Source organism: Vulpes lagopus, chromosome 2 (assembly GCF_018345385.1).
Source record: "Vulpes lagopus strain Blue_001 chromosome 2, ASM1834538v1, whole genome shotgun sequence".
NCBI classification, from domain to species: Eukaryota; Metazoa; Chordata; class Mammalia; order Carnivora; family Canidae; genus Vulpes; species Vulpes lagopus.
Window position 1 is genome coordinate 162,320,216 of NC_054825.1, and position 18,359 is coordinate 162,338,574.

At 49.0% G+C, this 18,359-nt stretch overlaps 1 pseudogene; it reads right to left on the bottom strand.

The window, feature by feature from the left end:
- Positions 1 to 843: 843 nt before the first annotated feature.
- Positions 844 to 15,158, bottom strand: LOC121478880 (annotated as a pseudogene).
- Between the last annotated feature and the right edge of the window lie 3,201 nt (positions 15,159 to 18,359).

The following is an 18,359-nucleotide window of genomic DNA, read 5'->3' on the forward strand; positions in this document are numbered from 1 at the left end:
AATGTGAGGTTTACAATGGAGCATGAAGGCTAACGGGAATGAAGAAGTAGAAAAGGGAAGGAAGAGCATTTGAGGAAAGAGGCAGAGCCCATGCAAAGGTCCAGAGGAGTGGATGGAGTAGAAAGTAAAAGTGACTTTCTGAACCATTTGGAGCTTGAGACAGAAAAAAACATGTGTATCCCTAAAAAATGTTTCTGTGAGTCCCTAAAAAAATGTTTCTGTGTGTTTTTAATGGTCATTTTTTCCCACAACATTAAAATAACTGAAATATTGCACACTAAATAAAATCTGTTTAAAGATTTTATTTATACCCAAATTAGAATTTATGATAATTTTGCTTTTCTTATTTTACTGGAAGCAAATGCAGAGAGAACATTTTCAAAATCAATTTCTCTGCTTCTTTCTTTCTTTTTTTTTTAAGATTTTATTTATTTATTCATGAGAGACACAGAGAGAGAGGCAAAGACACAGGCAGAGGAAGAAGCAGGTTCCATGCAGGCAGCCTGATGTGGGACTTGATCCCGGGTCTCCAGGATCATGCCCTGGGCTGAAAGCAGCACTAAACCAGTGAGCCACCAGAGCTGCCCTCTTTGCTTCTTTCATTTTCAGTTGAGAATGTTGCCATGTTTGACAATTTCTCTGGACTCAGTGATGATCTTAAATAATTTGTAACTAACTTAAGTCTACTGATTCTGTCATTGTTTAGATGTTTTATATTTTCCTCATCGTGGATTTTTTTGCCTTAATTTTGATATTTTTTAAATGGTGTATTAAAACATTTATCTGGATCACTTAGATTTTTGGGCACTCCCTTCAGTTTTGCATCTAGGGCTAGTTTCTCCCTCACTTCACCTTAATCCTAGTTCCTCTGGAGAGGTAGATGCTTGAGAGGTCAGAATCTGCAGGGCTGCAAGGTAAGGAGTTTGGACTTTATTCTCTGGGTAAGGGGTCTGCAAACTATAGCCCATGGATCAAATATGGCACATTGCCTGTGTCTGTAAATAAACTTTTATTGGAACACACCTGTGCTCATTCATTTACATATGGCCTATGGCTGCTTTTAACTCAACAACAGCAGAGTTGGGTACTTACAATAGACTGTAATACCTGCAAATATCCACCATCCACCAAAAATATCTATCTGGCCCTAGATATAAAAAGTCTCCAGTCTCCAGTCTAGACAATGAGGGTAAACAGTTCAAATGCAAGAACTGTATAATGATGGTTTTTAGATAACTGTTTGGTGTAGGACAAGGGAGGTGAGAAGCAAGAAGATGAGGGGGTCCAGGGAAAAGATTATGAAGACTTGGCAATGGTGGGGGTCATGAATGGGGGGAGGCTGACACTAGCTGTTCTTAAAGGAAAAATAGACAAGACATGGTGAATTTGGAGCTGTAGGAGAAGAAAGGGAGGACAATGAGAAGGTGACTCCTCCATGCCTGGACTTAAAGAAAGAAGAGGGGGTGGTTGTGCTGTAATAAAGATGGGGATCCTTAGGGAGGAGCTTGATGGCAAGATGTCCAGGTCACTCACCTGAGAGACTGACCTTGTGACAGCATTTGCATCTTCCATACCCACATTCCTGGTGCTCACTGCTGGCCTTGTGGCTTTCTTCCTGCAGGATCTCACTCTGAGAGAAGAGAACAGGGAGCCTTTCAGTCTGGCCAGCTCAGGGTGCTGAGGGTGCCCCTCTCTTAAGGGGCTGGAGGGTGATGGAGGTGCGAGGGTGGTGGTCCCGTTCTGGAGACCCCAGTGTTATCCATCCTGGACAATTGGGCCAGAATTCTGTGACAGACTCAGCCAGGTGCCATCAACTTCCTTCCTTCCCTTGCTTCAGGGTCTTGACCCACCCAAGTCCCTCCATTCTGTGTCCCCCTTCCCTTCCCACCCCAAGGCTATCCCTCCCTCCCCAGGGTCAATGCTCATGTGATGACAATGATGCAGAGAAACAAGAAGAGCAAAGCCATAGCAGGTGCTCCCCCAACTGCCCCCAGCACCCCTTCTGATAAAGGCCATGCTTTTCCTGCAGACAGACTGGATTATTGGTGATTCCTCTCCAAGAACTTGGTACCTTCTCCCACTCTCTGGAGGAGCCCAGATTCCTGTTTTGTAGCCCCCCTGCCAGACTCCAAACACAGGTACCTGGGTCTGGGGGAGGGGATTAGGGCTGAGTGAGGGAGGCATACAGAGGCTGGATTGCAGTCTATCTTTATTTAAAATGTGGATATTTTGTTCATGGTAATATTTATTTTGCATTTACTTTTATTTTTAAAAACACTGTGTTGCAGTATTACTTCTCATTACTGAGGTTTCTTGGCTTCCCCTTAAATTGTGTGCTCATGGTGAGTGCTTCACTTGTCTCACCCTCCTCTCTGCCCTAGAAATCAAGGACCTGTGTCCCCAGACACGCCTGAGCAGACCCCAGCTCCTCTTTCAAGACCTATGTCCTTCCCCTGGCTTCGCCTCCCAGCCTTCACCCCACCCTACAGTCCTGGTCTGGCAGGAAGAAGACAGTGATACTGTATGTGGCAGGGAAAATCCTGGCCTCACAGGGAAGCACAGACCAAAGTTGAGCTCCCCTGCAAGGCTCAGGGGCTGCTAAGGGTGCTGGGGGTGGTGCTGTCAATCTTCAGCCCCACCCTACAGGTGCACTCACTCTGCAGTGAGAGCCTCAGGGAGGTATGCTGGGAGCCCACCATGGTCTGAGCTCGGCAGGTGAATTCACCCTCATCTTCTCCCACTTGAGGCAGCTCCAGCATCCCAGGGTTCAAGGGATTTGAGGAGCACAGGGTCAAGCTCCCTTAGGCCCAGCTCAGCCTGGTGGGGGGGCGTTGCTGTTGATGGCACAGACTAGGCGCAGGGACTGGTCCTCCAGGACAGAAAGAGATGAGCCGTTCTCCAGGGCTATGGATGCTAGAGAAAAGGAGACAGAGGGTCAGAGAGACAAAAGATAGAGAGAAAGCAGAAGGACTTGAAAACAGACCAGATGAGGGGACAGAGAAACAGAAGTAGGTTGAAGTGCAGGAAAAGGCACACTTTCTCCCCTTGTTGGTGGGAATGCTCACTTGTCCACCCTCCATGTAGGACAACTGGCCACATAACTCAATTGAAAAGAACATAAAAGCTACATTTTGCTTTTAGGAATGTATCCCACAGACATGCATACATCATTGTGAAAGAAGACACAAGATTACTTATCACAGCATTTTGACTAATAGAATAAAATGAATGCCATGATTTTCTTTTTTTTTTTTAAGATTTTATTTATTTATTCATTAGAGGCAGAGAGAGGCAGAGACACAAGCAGAGAGAGAAGCTGAGAGGCTCTCAGGGAGCCTGATGCGGGACTCGATCCCAGATCACACCCTGAGCCAAAGGCAGACGCTCAACCTCCTGAGCCACCCAGGGGTCCCGCCATGATTTTCCATTAGGAGAAGATGCACACAGAAGCAGAATCCATCCGTGGGAAGGAACAGTGCACAGTCACAGAGAAGAAGGTGGACAGTCTGTACTACTGATAGCATAGGACCCCTCTAGGAGAACACAGTGAGGCTCAGAGCAGCCTATGGACATCACATCCCTGAAGTGTGCTATCGGCGTGCCCAGCAGGCCCAGAGGGACTCAGCCACCTGGCTCCAGGCTGCCCAGCAGCCAACAGAGAAGCCATCTTCCATCCACATCTCAGCTCCTGGTGAGAAGAGGAGGATCGCCGATGTCCCCAACCCCTGCTTGGCTGCAGCCCCCACAGGTGCCAAGAAGACCCTCACCACCAGCAGCAGCCAGCCACCCAATGGCCCCAAGTGGGGCAGCCAGCCCCTGAAGGCACACACGTTGTCAGGCATGGCGTCCAAGACCACCACCACCATCACCCCCAAGTGCGTTGCCCACAGCCCAACTTTACAGAGTTTAAAGAAGCCCATTATTCCGAAAGAGTTTGGGGGCAAAGTCCCCACAGTCATCCGCCAGCAGTATCTGAACTTGTTCACTGAGGAATGCCTCAAGTTCTGCTCTTCAAACCACGAAGCCATAGAGAAGGCACCGAACGAGGAGAAGGTGGCCTATGACCACAGTCCCAGCAAGAACATCTACTTGAACGTCGCTGTGACCATCCTCAAGAAGCTGCGGGGCCTGGTCCCCAGCTCCGTGCCTGGTCTGGTGCTGGGAGGCAGGTTGGCCACCAAAGCCAGCTTCTGGCTCAGCCTCCCGAGCAGCCCCGAGCGGGGGGGGGGGGGGATCTGAAAGGGGCCGCCCTGTACGGCGCCTCAAGGAGTACCTGCTCAGGGGGGACCAGCTCAAGGAGAACGGATACCCCTTCCGGCCACCCCCCCCCCGCGGGGGGGGGGGGCGCAGTCATCTTCACCGCGGAGGAGAAGCCCAAGGACTCCACCTGCAGGATCTGCTGCCGGTGTGGCAGGGAGTACCTCGTGTCTGCGTCGGCCTGGGGCTGCGGGCCGAGGAGGAGGAGAGCTACTACCACACAGTGCGGCTGGGAGACTCCGTCCACGCGCTGCTCGGCTGCCATGTGCTCCACGGGCTGCGGCCAAGCGACACGTGCAGGACGGCGGGAAGGAAAACTGCGCAGGCTCTGTGAAGACTTTCGATAAAGAACCTTCGGGGGGGTGGGATCCATCCCTGGGTGGCTCAGCGGTTTCGCGCCTGCCTTTGGCCCAGGGCGCGATCCTGGAGTCCCGGGATCGAGTCCCGCGTCGTGCTCCGGCATGGAGCCTGCTTCTCCCTCTCCTCTGCCTGTGTCTCTGCCTCTCTCTCTCTCTCTCTCTCTCTCTCTCTCTCTCTCTCTCCCTCTCTCTCTATCATAAATAAATTAAAAAATAAATAAATTTTTTAAAAAAATAATAACCTTCGGAAGACGCCCACCCGGGGATTTACACCCCTGACTGTGAAATGTCCTACACCACGTATGGCCTGGAGCTGACGCGTGTCACGGTGGTGGACACGGACATGCGGGTGGTTTAGGACACCTTCGTCAAGCCGGACAATGAGATGTGGACTACAGCACCAGGTTTTCGGGGGTGACTGAGGCTGACCTCGCCCACATGAGCATCTCGCTCCGGGACGTCCAGGCTGTCCTGCTGGGCATGTTCAGCGCCGACACGGTCCTCACTGGACACAGCCTGGAGAGTGGCCCGCTGGCCTTGAAGGTCATCCACAGCACCGTGGTGGACACGTCCGTGCTCTTCCCGCACGGCCTGGGCCTCCCCTACAAGCGCTCCCTGCCGAACCTCATGGCTGACAGCCTCAGATCATCCAGGACCACGTGGACGGGCACAGCTCCGGGGAGGTCGCCAGCGCCTCATGCACCTGGTGATCTGGAAGTTCCAAGAAGACGCCCAGACCAAGCGGCGACGGCTGCCGCCTGCCCGCCTCCCCCGCAGCCCCGGCCGGGCCTCTACCCCAGGCCTCTTCCAAAACAGTGCAGTAAATCTCCAGAGCTAGCCCTGTCCACGTCGCCTAGACACAGAAACAGAGAGCGGATGAGCCCGAGACCACCTGGAGGCCCGACACCCCTGCCCCTTGCGCGGCCCCGCCTCCCTGCCCCCCACTTCTGTCCTCTGGAGACTCCTGCTGACGCCCGAAGAGGCCGGGTCAGACCCCACCCGGCGCCCAGTGGGCCCTGCTGAGTCCCAGGCAGCCAAGCCTCCCACTCCGGCCCCTTCTCCTGCCGGGCAGGCTTTTCCTGTGTGTGTGTGTGTGTGTGTGTGTGTGTGTGTGTGTGTGTGTGTGTTTGTATTGTTGTTTTTATTATTTGTAATTTAAATCCGATGACTACTTGCTTTCCCCAGCTGGAGAAGCCCTGGTGCTGCCTTCCCTGTGGGGGGCGGGGCAGGGGGAGGAGTTGGAGGACCGGTGCCGCCAGCTGGCACCTTGGCAGCCACCAGGACCGAGAGTCCAGCCAGGCCTGGGTCGGATGGGTGGGAACTGGCCTCCCCAAACCCTCCTGGACTCCGTGACCTCTGGGAACCAAGCCAGCCCCCCTGCCCCCCACCCCCCAGGGCCTTGCCTTCGGGACCCCTCCAGGGCCCATCAGCCTCTGGACCCTATCTTCCCGCCAGAGCCCGGACCTCCCCCAGGGGCTGTCTGTAAAGGCCTGCAGCCCCCCTAAGGCACGGAGCCGAGCCCCCCAACCCCAGATAGGGACAGAATAAATGTTTGTATGGATTTAAAAAAAAAAAAGTGTCACTTCCCAGGAGGGGACTGGGTGTCTGAGGACAGACTCTGCTGTGCATTCTGAATGTTTGTCCATGTGAATATATTACCTGTTCAGAAGTACCTAAATAAGCAGTTGTTAGAGAAAATAAGACAGGGCAGGAGGAGTCATCAGGAGATGCATGATAAGGGGCAGATCTGTGGGCTGCTTGTTGCCCTGTTCTCCTTGTTCTCCTGATAACAGTGGGAAGGGCAGAAGTGGGGGAAGGGGAGGTTGAGAGGGACAAGGCCATGGGGGCTGGGGAGGGGGAAGACCAATGGTTCACCCACAGGGGGGACCCCGCCCTGCCCTCACTCCCCACACCCCAGGAGGAGGTTCCAAACTACCTATGCCATTTCCTTGGGAGACAGTTGCCATCAAACTCTGTGGAGAGAGGGGGAGGGGCAAGGTGGCGGAAGAGTAGGGTCCCCAAGTCACCTGTCCTCAACAAATTACCTAGAAAACCTTCCAATCATCCTGAAAATCTACGAATTCGGCCTGAGATTTAAAGAGAGACCAGCTGGAATGCTACAGTGAGAAGAGTTCGCGCTTCTATCAAGGTAGGAAGACGGGAAAAAAGAAATAAAGAAACAAAAGGCCTCCAAGGGGGAGGGGCCCCGCGAGGAGCCGGGCTGAGGCCGGGGCGAGTGTCCCCAGGACAGGAGAGCCCCGTCCTGGAGGAGCAGGAGCTGCACCAACCTTCCCGGGGGAAAGGCCTCCCGGGGAATTGGAGCAGGATCCCCAGAAAGGCGGGGATGCCCTCGGGCTCCCTGGGACAGTAACAGAGGAACTGCGCCCCGGGAGAGTGCGCCGAGCTCCCTAAGGGCTGCAGCGCGCACGGCGGGACCCGGGGCAGCTCGGAGGGGCTCGGGCTGCGGCTCCGCGGAGGGGGCTGCGGGGCTCCAGGAGCAGCTCAGCGGCGGCGGCTCGGGCGGAGGAAGAAGCTCCGCGCCGAGCGGGCGGCGCGGCTCCAGGAACAGCTCACAGGGGCTCGGGCGGCGGCTCCGCGGAGGGGGCGGCGCGGCTCCAGGAACAGCTCGGAGGGGCTCGGGCGGCGGCTCCGCGGAGGGGGCTGCGGGGCGGGAGCACGAATCCAACAGCGCAGGCCCCGGAGCACAGGGCGCCGGAACACAGCCCAGGATCCGGCCTCCCCCGGGACAGGCAGAGGCCGGGAGGGCCCAGGACCGCAAGGACGCTCCTGCCTGGAACTGAGCAGATCAGCGGCCCCGCCTCGGAGCCCCCAGACCCTGCAGACGGAGAGCCCCGGAGCTACTGCGGGAGCTGACTCCAGGTTCCCAGAGCTGCCCCCGCCACTGTGGCTTCCTCCCGGGGCCTCACGGGGTGAACAACCCCCACTGAGCCCTGCAGCAGGCAGGGGCAGAGCAGCTCCCCCAAGTGCTAACACCTGAGAATCAGCACAGCAGGCCCCTCCCCCAGAAGACCAGCGACACGGACCAGTTCCAAGGGGAAGTCAAGGGACTTAAAGTATACAGAATCGGAAGATACTCCCCCGTGTTTTTTTTGTTTTGTTTTTGTTTTTGTTTTATTTTGTGCTTTTTTTTCTTTCTTTCTTCTTGATTTCTGATTGCTTCCCCCACCCCACCCCACCCTTGTTTTTCTTTTTTCTCCTTTCTTTCTTTTCTTTCTCTTTTTCTTCTCTTTTCCCCCCTTTTTTTCTTCTACCTCTTTTTTCTTTTTCTCTTTTCTTTCCTTCTCTCTCTTTTTCTCCTTTTCCCAATACAACTTGTTTTTGGCCACTCTGCACTGAGCAAAATGACTAGAAGGAAAACCTCACCTCAAAAAAAAAAAGAATCAGAAACAGCCCTCTCTCCCACAGAGTTACAAAATCTGGATTACAATTCAATGTCAGAAAGCCAATTCAGAAGCACTATTATACAGCTACTGGTGGCTCTAGAAAAAACCATAAAGGACTCAAGAGACTTCATGACTGCAGAATTTAGATCCAATCAGGCAGAAATTAAAAATCAATTAAATGAGATGCAATCCAAGCTAGAAGTCCTAACGACGAGGCTTAACGAGGTGGAAGAACGAGTGAGTGACATAGAAGACAAGTTGATGGCAAAGAGGGAAACTGAGGAAAAAAGAGACAGGCAATTAAAAGACCATGAGGATAGATTAAGGGAAATAAATGACAGCCTGAGGAAGAAAAACCTACGTTTAATTGGGGTTCCCGAGGGCGCCGAGAGGGACAGAGGGCCAGAATATGTATTTGAACAAATCCTAGCTGAAAACTTTCCGAATCTGGGAAGGGAAACAGGCATTCAGATCCAGGAAATAGAGAGATCCCCCCCTAAAATCAACAAAAACCGTTCAACACCTCGACATTTAATAGTGAAGCTTGCAAATCCCAAAGATAAGGAGAAGATCCTTAAAGCAGCAAGAGAAAAAAAGTCCCTGACTATTATGGGGAGGAATATTAGGGTAACAGCAGCCCTCTCCACAGATACCTGGCAGGCCAGAAAGGGCTGGCAGGATATATTCAGGGTCCTAAATGAAAAGAACATGCAACCAAGAATACTTTATCCAGCAAGGCTTTCATTCAAAATGGAAGGAGAGATAAAGAGCTTCCAAGACAGGCAGGAACTGAAAGAATATGTAACCTCCAAACCAGCTCTGCAAGAAATTTTAAGGGGGACTCTTAAAATTCCCCTTTAAGAAGAAGTCCAGTGGAACAATCCACAAAAACAAGGACTGAATAGATATGATGACACTAAACTCATATCTCTCAATAGTAACTCTGAACGTGAACGGGCTTAATGACCCCATCAAAAGGCGCAAGGTTTCAGACTGGATAAAAAAGCAGGACCCCATCTATTTGCTGTCTACAAGAGACTCATTTTAGACAGAAGGACACCTACAACCTGAAAATAAAAGGTTGGAGAACCATTTACCATTCAAATGGTCCTCAAAAGAAAGCAGGGGTTGCCATCCTTATATCAGATAAATTAAAATTTACCTCAAAGACTATAGTGAGAGATGAAGAGGGACACTATCTCATACTCAAAGGATCTATCCAACAAGAGGACTTAACAATCCTCAATATATATGCCCCGAATGTGGGAGCTGCCAAATATTTAAACCAATTAATAACCAAACTGAAGAAATACTTTGATAATAATACACTTACACTTGGTGACTTCAATCTAGCTCTCTCTATACTAGATAGGTCTTCTAAGCACAACATCTCCAAAGAAACGAGAGCTTTAAATGATACACTGGACCAGATGGATTTCACAGATATCTACAGAACTTTACATCCAAACTCAACTGAATACACATTCTTCTCAAGTGCACATGGAACTTTCTCCAGAATAGACCACATACTGGGTCACAAATCGGGTCTGAACCGATATCAAAAGATCGGGATAGTCCCCTGTATATTCTCAGACCATAATGCCTTGAAATTAGAACTTAATCACAACAAGAAGTTTGGAAGGACCACAAACATGTGGAGGTTAAGGACCATCCTGCTAAAAGATGAAAAGGTCAACCAGGAAATTAAGGAAGAATTAAAAAGATTCATGGAAACTAATGAGAATGAAGATACAACCGTTCAAAATCTTTGGGATGCAGCAAAAGCAGTCCTGAGGGGGAAATACATCGCAATACAAGCATCCATTCAAAAACTGGAAAGAACTCAAATTCAAAAGCTCACCTTACACATAAAGGAACTAGAGAAAAAGCAACAAATAGACCCCACCCCCAGCAGAAGAAGACAGTTAATTAAAATTCGAGCAGAACTAAATGATATCGAGACCAAAAGAACTGTGGAACAGATCAACAGAACCAGGAGTTGGTTTTTTGAAAGAATTAATAAGATAGATAAACCATTAGCCAACCTTATTAAAAAGAAGAGAGAGAAGACTCAAATTAATAAAATCATGAATGAGAAAGGAGAGATCACTACCAACACCAAGGAAATACAAACGATTTTAAAAACATATTATGAACAGCTGTACGCCAATAAATTAGGAAATCTAGAAGAAATGGATGCATTCCTGGAAAGCCACAAACTACCAAAACTGGAGCAGGAAGAAATAGAAAACCTGAACAGGCCAATAACCAGGGAGGAAATTGAAGCAGTCATCAAAAACCTCCCAAGACACAAGAGTCCAGGGCCAGATGGCTTCCCAGGGGAATTCTATCAAACGTTTAAAGAAGAAATCATACCTATTCTACTAAAGCTGTTTGGAAAGATAGAAAGAGATGGAGTACTTCCAAATTCGTTCTATGAGGCCAGCATCACCTTAATTCTGAAACCAGACAAAGACCCCACCAAAAAGGAGAATTACAGACCAATATCCCTGATGAACATGGATGCAAAAATTCTCAACAAGATACTAGCCAATAGGATCCAACAACACATTAAGAAAATTATTCACCATGACCAAGTAGGATTTATCCCCAGGACACAAGGCTGGTTCAACACTCGTAAAACCATCAATGTGATTCATCATATCAGCAAGAGAAAAACCAAGAACCATATGATCCTCTCATTAGATGCAGAGAAAGCATTTGACAAAATACAGCATCCATTCCTGATCAAAACCCTTCAGAGTGTTGGGATAGAGGGAACTTTCCTTGACATCTTAAAAGCCATTTACAAAAAGCCCACAGCAAATATCATTCTCAATGGGGAAGCACTGGGAGCCTTTCCCCTAAGATCAGGAACAAGACAGGGATGTCCACTCTCACCACTGCTGTTCAACATAGTTCTGGAAGTCCTCGCCTCAGCAATCAGACAACAAAAAGACATTAAAGGCATTCAAATTGGCAAAGAAGAAGTCAAACTCTCCCTCTTCGCCGATGACATGATACTCTACATAGAAAACCCAAAAGCCTCCACTCCAAGATTGCTAGAACTCATACAGCAATTTGGTAGCATGGCAGGATACAAAATCAATGCCCAGAAGTCAGTGGCATTTCTATACACTAACAATGAGACTGAAGAAAGAGAAATTAAGGAGTCAATCCCATTTACAATTGCACCCAAAAGCATAAGATACCTAGGAATAAACCTAACCAAAGAGGTAAAAGATCTATACCCTAAAAACTATAGAACACTTCTGAAAGAAATTGAGGAAGACACAAAGAGATGGAAAAATATTCCATGCTCATGGATTGGCAGAATTAATATTGTAAAAATGTCAATGTTACCCAGGGCAATTTACACGTTTAATGCAATCCCTATCAAAATACCATGGACTTTCTTCAGAGAGTTAGAACAAATTATTTTAAGATTTGTGTGGAATCAGAAAAGACCCCAAATAGCCAGGGGAATTTTAAAAAAGAAAACCATATCTGGGGGCATCACAATGCCAGATTTCAGGCTGTACTACAAAGCTGTGGTCATCAAGACAGTGTGGTACTGGCACAAAAACAGACACATAGATCAATGGAACAGAATAGAGAACCCAGAAGTGGACCCTGAAATGTATGGTCATCTAATATTCGATAAAGGAGGAAAGACTATCCATTGGAAGAAAGACAGTCTCTTCAATAAATGGTGCTGGGAAAATTGGACATCCACATGCAGAAGAATGAAACTGGACCACTCTCTTTCACCATACACAAAGATAAACTCAAAATGGATGAGAGATCTAAATGTGAGACAAGAGTCCATCAAAATCATAGAAGAGAACACAGGCAACACCCTTTTTGAACTCGGCCACAGTAACTTCTTGCAAGATACATCCACAAAGGCAAAAGAAACAAAAGCAAAAATGAACTATTGGGACTTCATCAAGATAAGAAGCTTTTGCACAGCAAAGGATACAGTCAACAAAACTAAAAGACAACCTACAGAATGGGAGAAGATATTTGCAAATGACATATCAGATAAAGGGCTAGTTTCCAAAATCTATAAAGAACTTATTAAACTCAACACCAAAGAAACAAACAATCCAATCATGAAATGGGCAAAAGACATGAAGAGAAATCTCACAGAGGAAGACATGGACATGGCCAACATGCACATGAGAAAATTCTCTGCATCACTTGCCATCAGGGAAATACAAATCAAAACCACAATGAGATACCACCTCACACCAGTGAGAATGAGGAAAATTAACAAGGCAGGAAACAACAAATGTTGGAGAGGATGCGGAGAAAAGGGAACCCTCTTACACTGTTGGTGGGAATGTGAACTGGTGCAGCTACTCTGGAAAACTGTGTGGAGGTTCCTCAAAGAGTTAAAAATAGACCTGCCCTATGACCCAGCAATTGTACTGCTGGGGATTTACCCCAAAGATTCAGATGCAATGAAACGTCGGGACACCTGCACCCCGATGTTTCTATCAGCAATGGCCACAATAGCCAAACTGTGGAAGGAGCTTCGGTGTCCATCGAAAGATGAATGGATAAAGAAGATGTGGTTTCTGTATACAATGGAATATTACTCAGCCATTAGAAACGACAAATACCCACCATTTGCTTCAACGTGGTTGGAACTGGAGGGTATTATGCTGAGTGAAATAAGTCAATCGGAGAAGGACAAACAGCGTATGTTCTCATTCATTTGGGGAACATAAATAATAGTGCAAGGGAATATAAAGGAAGGGAGAAGAAATGTTGGGAAATATCAGGAAGGGAGACAGAACATAAAGACTCCTAACTCGGGGAAATGAACTAGGGGTGGTGGAAGGGGAGGAGGGCGGGTGTTGGAGGGGAATGGGTGACGGGCACTGAGGCGGACACTTGACGGGATGAGCACTGGGTGTTTTTCTGTATGTTGGTAAATTGAACACCAATAAAAATTAATTAAAAAAATAAAAAATAAAATAAATAAATAAATAAATAAATAAATTCAGGATCCACAAAAAAAAAAAAAAAAAAAAAAAACCTCTGTGGAGAGTCTGGGACAGAAAGACATGGTAGATTCATGTAAATGGAGGGGGCTGGTGGACATTGGCCCTCTGTCCCCATGAGCTGCATAAATGGGGAAAAAGTAGAGACAGGTGTCCACCTGACCCCTCTCAGCCCAGATTTTGGAACCAGTACCAGTGTCCCAGACCCTGACCCCCTACCCCACTGCCCTCAGGACCCAGTCAGGGACCTAGCAGAGGGGTCCTGGCCTGGCTCTTACAGACATGTTGAGATGGATGGTCCTCATCGTAGTCACTCCAGCCCCAGGCAAGGTCACCTGACAGGTGAGAGGCATGCCATCCATGGTCCTGGGGCTGTGGGGTGAGGGTAAGCATTGAGGAGAGGAGGGTCCTGGGTCCTGGGGATGTGAGGGACGGTGACATCCAGGAGAAGATGGGAGGCATGCCCTGTTCACAGGTCCAGGGCACAGAGCGGGCAGGTTCCTTGGATGGCCAGACTCTAGGGTCCCCGGGATAAGGATGTCAGGTGTGTGGATCAGGGCTGTCACAGGGGAGAGGGGAAGACACAGGGATCAGGAGAAGGTTCAAGGTGTGGCCCTGAGAGAAGCCTCAGGCTTGGTTCAGCTCCTGGCTCTGAGCCCCAACATGGGTTACCTCCAGTGCCTCCTGGGAAGTGTGTCCTATCCTGGCTATGTCCCAAGACCCCTGTCCTTCCCCTGTGGTCTTTCCTGGAGTCTGTCCCTTACCTGTCACATGCACAGAGAACTGGTTAGATGTGTAACTTCATTTCATTTGTACTCTCCCTTCCCCCCCTGAAAAAAGCATCTTCCACTATCCCCACTCCTGGAGTCTCTGATGTGCAGGGAGAAGCCATAGGTCCGGGTGTTCCCAAAGAGGTAGAATCGGCCCTGGGTCTCCTCCTGCACTTTAGGACCTGGGTTGTTTGTGGCCACTGGAGCATCCTGGAATACACTGACCCTTTCCCAGAACCAGTAACTGAGAGCTGGGGTAGAGTGAGACCAGTTGCCCCGGGGGTGTGAGAACCTGCAAGGCACATGCACACACAAGCCGTCCTGCACTGCCATCAAGCCCTTCACCTGCAGCCTGTAATCCCCCTAGAGCTCCCTTTTGGGCCTCCTCTGGCAGTCAGCCCCCTCCCTCCTCCAGAGCAGGGCCAGTAGCAGCAGGAGCATGTCTGTCTGGGCTTGGCAGTGCCAGTGTCCCCAGGATGTCTGTTTCTTAAGGTTGGTCTCTCAGAAACTAAAAGTTGTAAGATTCAGAGGAAGCCCTGACAGGAAGATGAAGGTGATGTCAGACAGTCACCCTCCTCAGAGAAGGAACTTCAGATGCTGTCAGGGCCAGGACAGCCATTGGAAATAAGCCATCCACCACTACACATCCACTCCTGGGGACTCTGGGCCTAGAGGCCAGAGAAGGTGAGAGCCTCACTCAAATTCATACATTGCACAGGACTCAAGCCCCATCTCCTGCTTCCCTGATGATACCGTCCCCTTCTGGGCTTGTTTTCTGCAAAATGAAAACGAGTCCCTTCTGGCTGGACCTCCTGAGTCACAGGCTGTGCACGTCTGTGGAAGAAGTCAGTCCTGCAAGGGATGGAACATAGGGACATGGGAGATGGGGGAGGAGGGGTTGGGGGTGTAGGAGACAAACTGTCCTCCCTCCATTGGCATCAAGGTGGTGGGCATCCCCTCCCTGCTCATGAGGTCACACACTAGCCTGGCCACTGCCCCAGAGTCACTGTCCCGTGAGAAGACAGTAATTGTCCAGCACCTGGAGCTCCCTGTGACAGAGGACACACAGGCAGGGTGAGGTGCTGCTCTCTCCCCAGGTGGGAGGTCATGTCATAGGAAGCCTGGGCAGGGGGGACACTCAGGCAGTGAGGCAAAGACTCCAAGGATATTGAGGGGAGCCCCACTCAAAGGAGAAAAGGGAACTTGAGGCTATGATTGTACATGGGGTTGGGATGAGGAGAAGTGCAGAAGAGAAGGGGCAGATTTAGAAATGGATAAAAACTTCCCCTTTCCCTCTTCCTTGCAGCTGTCTGGTACCAAGACGATTTCTTCACCATTGCTATCTCTGGGGGCCATACTCCTCTTCAATGCTGCAGAGCATGCAGGGCCTGGCAATCTATGGGGCTTTGCCAGTGGAGGTTCTGCTCCCAGAAGTCAGGTTTGCAGGAGACATGGACTGAATAATACCAGCTAAGTGTCATCCACCCTTCAGATGGTGCTGGTTTTGTGAGAGAAGAGACGTACACTGAATTCACAGAAAGTTTTAACTATGCGGCTGGAGGCTGGGAAAAGGTTCTGGGAACCCTGGTAGGTGGTACTCCCTTCCACTGATGTTGTTTCTCATTTTCTGGGGAGAATTATACACACAAAGAAGGGCGCCCACAAAAACAACTCAGTGATTCATCACTAGATAGAAATAGAGCACCCTGGACCTCCCCCCTTGGTCCTCATCCCTATCACACACCCTGCTCCCCCACAAAGGATCCCCGAGCATCACTTTAATGCAAATTGTTCTCTTGCTTTTCTTCACAGTTTTATCACCTGAGCACAATGTCTTCAATACTATGGCTTTGCACATGTTTTCTTAAGACTTTGTATGTGCAGAAAAAATTACTGTCTGTTTTCTTCCATTTAACTTCATGAATCTTCCTGTCCTATATAACCCCTTCCTAGAACCATTACACATAACCAGGGGTACAGTCAGCACTGGGGTCACTGAGAAGGAAAGGGGCAGGATTTGAGCATACATTTATGCACTCCCACACCATCAATGATTCCTGCATTTGCAGCCCCACGCCCCTTCCCAGCCCCCTGTCTCAGACAACCCATTCTCTCCCAGCAGGGTCAATTGCAGCATCAGAGTTAGAAAGGCTGGGTCAGGCCCAGTGTGTTTCCATGGTCCCCAGTTTGCTAAGAAAAGCAAGAATGAGGAGATATAGGGAAGTCACAGAGAATCTAGCAGTGTGCAAAAAAGGAACTTACAACCCACACGCTGTCAGAGCCTTTTCGCCCCACTTGTCCAACTTTCAGAAGACACCAAGGTCCAGAGTGGGCAAATGAATTGCACAAATCATAAGGATACTTTGTCTTAGGCACCACTGTCTATAGGAACCCCCTTCATCAATCTTTGTCAGCCCAGGATTCATTGAGGTGGGAGATGGGTAGCTTATGTTAATCTGACAGTGAAGAATTATCAACTCTTCCCATGAGGTGAGAGAGGAAATTTCAACCATTCATTCAACAAGCATCTACATTGTGCCTTCAGATTTCCAGTAAAGGGATGATTATGAGAGACCTAGCTCTTTGAGGGGAGCATCATCTAGTTCGAAGACAGATTATCTGATGATTCCAATGCCATAGGGTAGATGGTTGGGATGGGAGAGGCACAGGCTGGGATGGGCGGGGTTCTTGCTCTTCTGGACTGCAAGGTGAATTCTGCAAGGTGAGTTTTCAGGAACAAGTAGACATGGTAGGGAGTTTCAGGCAATCTCAAGGGATGCGAATTCCACAGATGATCTTTCTGGACCCCAAGACTTTCTGGACTCTCCAGTATTGTGTTCTCAATCCCACTCAATCTTCCACTGTGTTGCAAATCCTCCTCCAGCTACTAAGCTTTGTGCTCTGTGACCAACATCACCTCTGCCCCAGCAGAGGTGAGGTCACCACCCACAGTGGGTGCTTTCTCTGTGCAGAACTTACCTATGGGTAGCTCTTAGAAAGCACGGTGGTGCTGTCTGTGGTGCTGATTCAGAGGGCAGTGCTGACTTCGGGCATGTCCACAGCTCTGTAGAGTGGCCCAATCACACAGAACAGGGATGCTAGGTCTGGAGTCTGGACAGTCAGCATGTTAGATGTGCTGTGGAGGACTCGGGTCTACCTGGGAGGGGAATTTCAGGGGAAGGGAAGACCTGAGTCTCTCCTCCTTATCCTATCTACCCTCAGAAATGTCCTACAGACAATGCCAGGCTGTTGTCAGTGGTCCAAGATCAAGGGAAGTGAAGGTTCTGTGTTGCTCTTTTACATATCTGGTTCCATGTCATTTTCTGAACATCCCTAGCAGAAATAGGTAATCCCCAAGGGGAGGCAGTCAACACCGAAGACTGAATAGCTGAAGGAACTAGCTCCAAAGACAACCCCAAACAATACAAACATGGAGCTCCTCTCATTATGATATAAAGTTTATTATTATCTCCTCCTCTTTTTTATTTTTTTAAAAAATATTTATTTATTTATTTATTTATTTATTTATTTATTTATTTATTCATGAGAGACACACAGAGAGAGGCAGAAACACAGGCAGAGGGAGAAGCAGGCTCCCTACAGGAAGCCCGATTTGGGATTCAATCCTAGAACCCTGGGATCACACCCTGAGCCAAAGGCAGACACTCAACCACTGAGCCACCCAGGTGTCCCTATCTCCTCTTGAATCAAGGTTTGTTCCACAAGTGCTCTGATCAACGGGGTGTGGAGGACAAGGTGTTCTGAGACCTCATAAATTAAGAAGGCCTGGTAGTTTCCTGCCTTGCAGATTCCTGGGCATTTATGTAAGCAATTCAGAGACTCTGGTGAAGACAGAGGATGCATAGAGGAATCTGAGGGTCAGACACCCAGCCCCAGTTCCAGCCACCATCTCAACACAACTCCCTGAAAGAGCCCAAAGCAAGCTAAGAGTGCAACTGCCTAGCTGGGCTCTGGCCAGTTTACATCACCAGCACTGTGAGAAAGAATAAAATGATTGTTCAGGCTACCAGGTTGTAGGGTGGCATGATGTGCAGCAATAAATAACCAAAACAGTAGCCCATGCAAGTCACAGCTAATAGGGAAAAAGTAACAGGTTCACTGGCCAGATGAATTTTTCCACATACTATATTTCAAGGACAGTACTAAAATGGTGATCTGAGGCCTTCATTTGATCTGAGAACTACATTTCCAAGAATCTCCTTCCTTATTTGATTCCAGATTAAAGCTGACCACAAGAGAAGGCAGAAGTGGAAGCAGCAGCCATGAGGCTCCAAAGGTCAGTGGAGAGGCAGTTATTACTGCAGCTCCCACACCCTGTGGCTGCTCTGGCGACTCACCTTGTCAGCGTGACATAACAGCTGCTCAGCTGCTGGGAGGCAAGGAGGGTGTTGGGGAAACCTGGCTGAATTTCTGGGGGCAAGGACTATCAACCCCTGGTACATGGATGGGTGACCCAGGTAGATGCAGGTGGCCCAGAGAAAAGTTTACAGTGATATGCAAAGGATCCAGGAAAACAGTGTCTCCTACTAAGACATT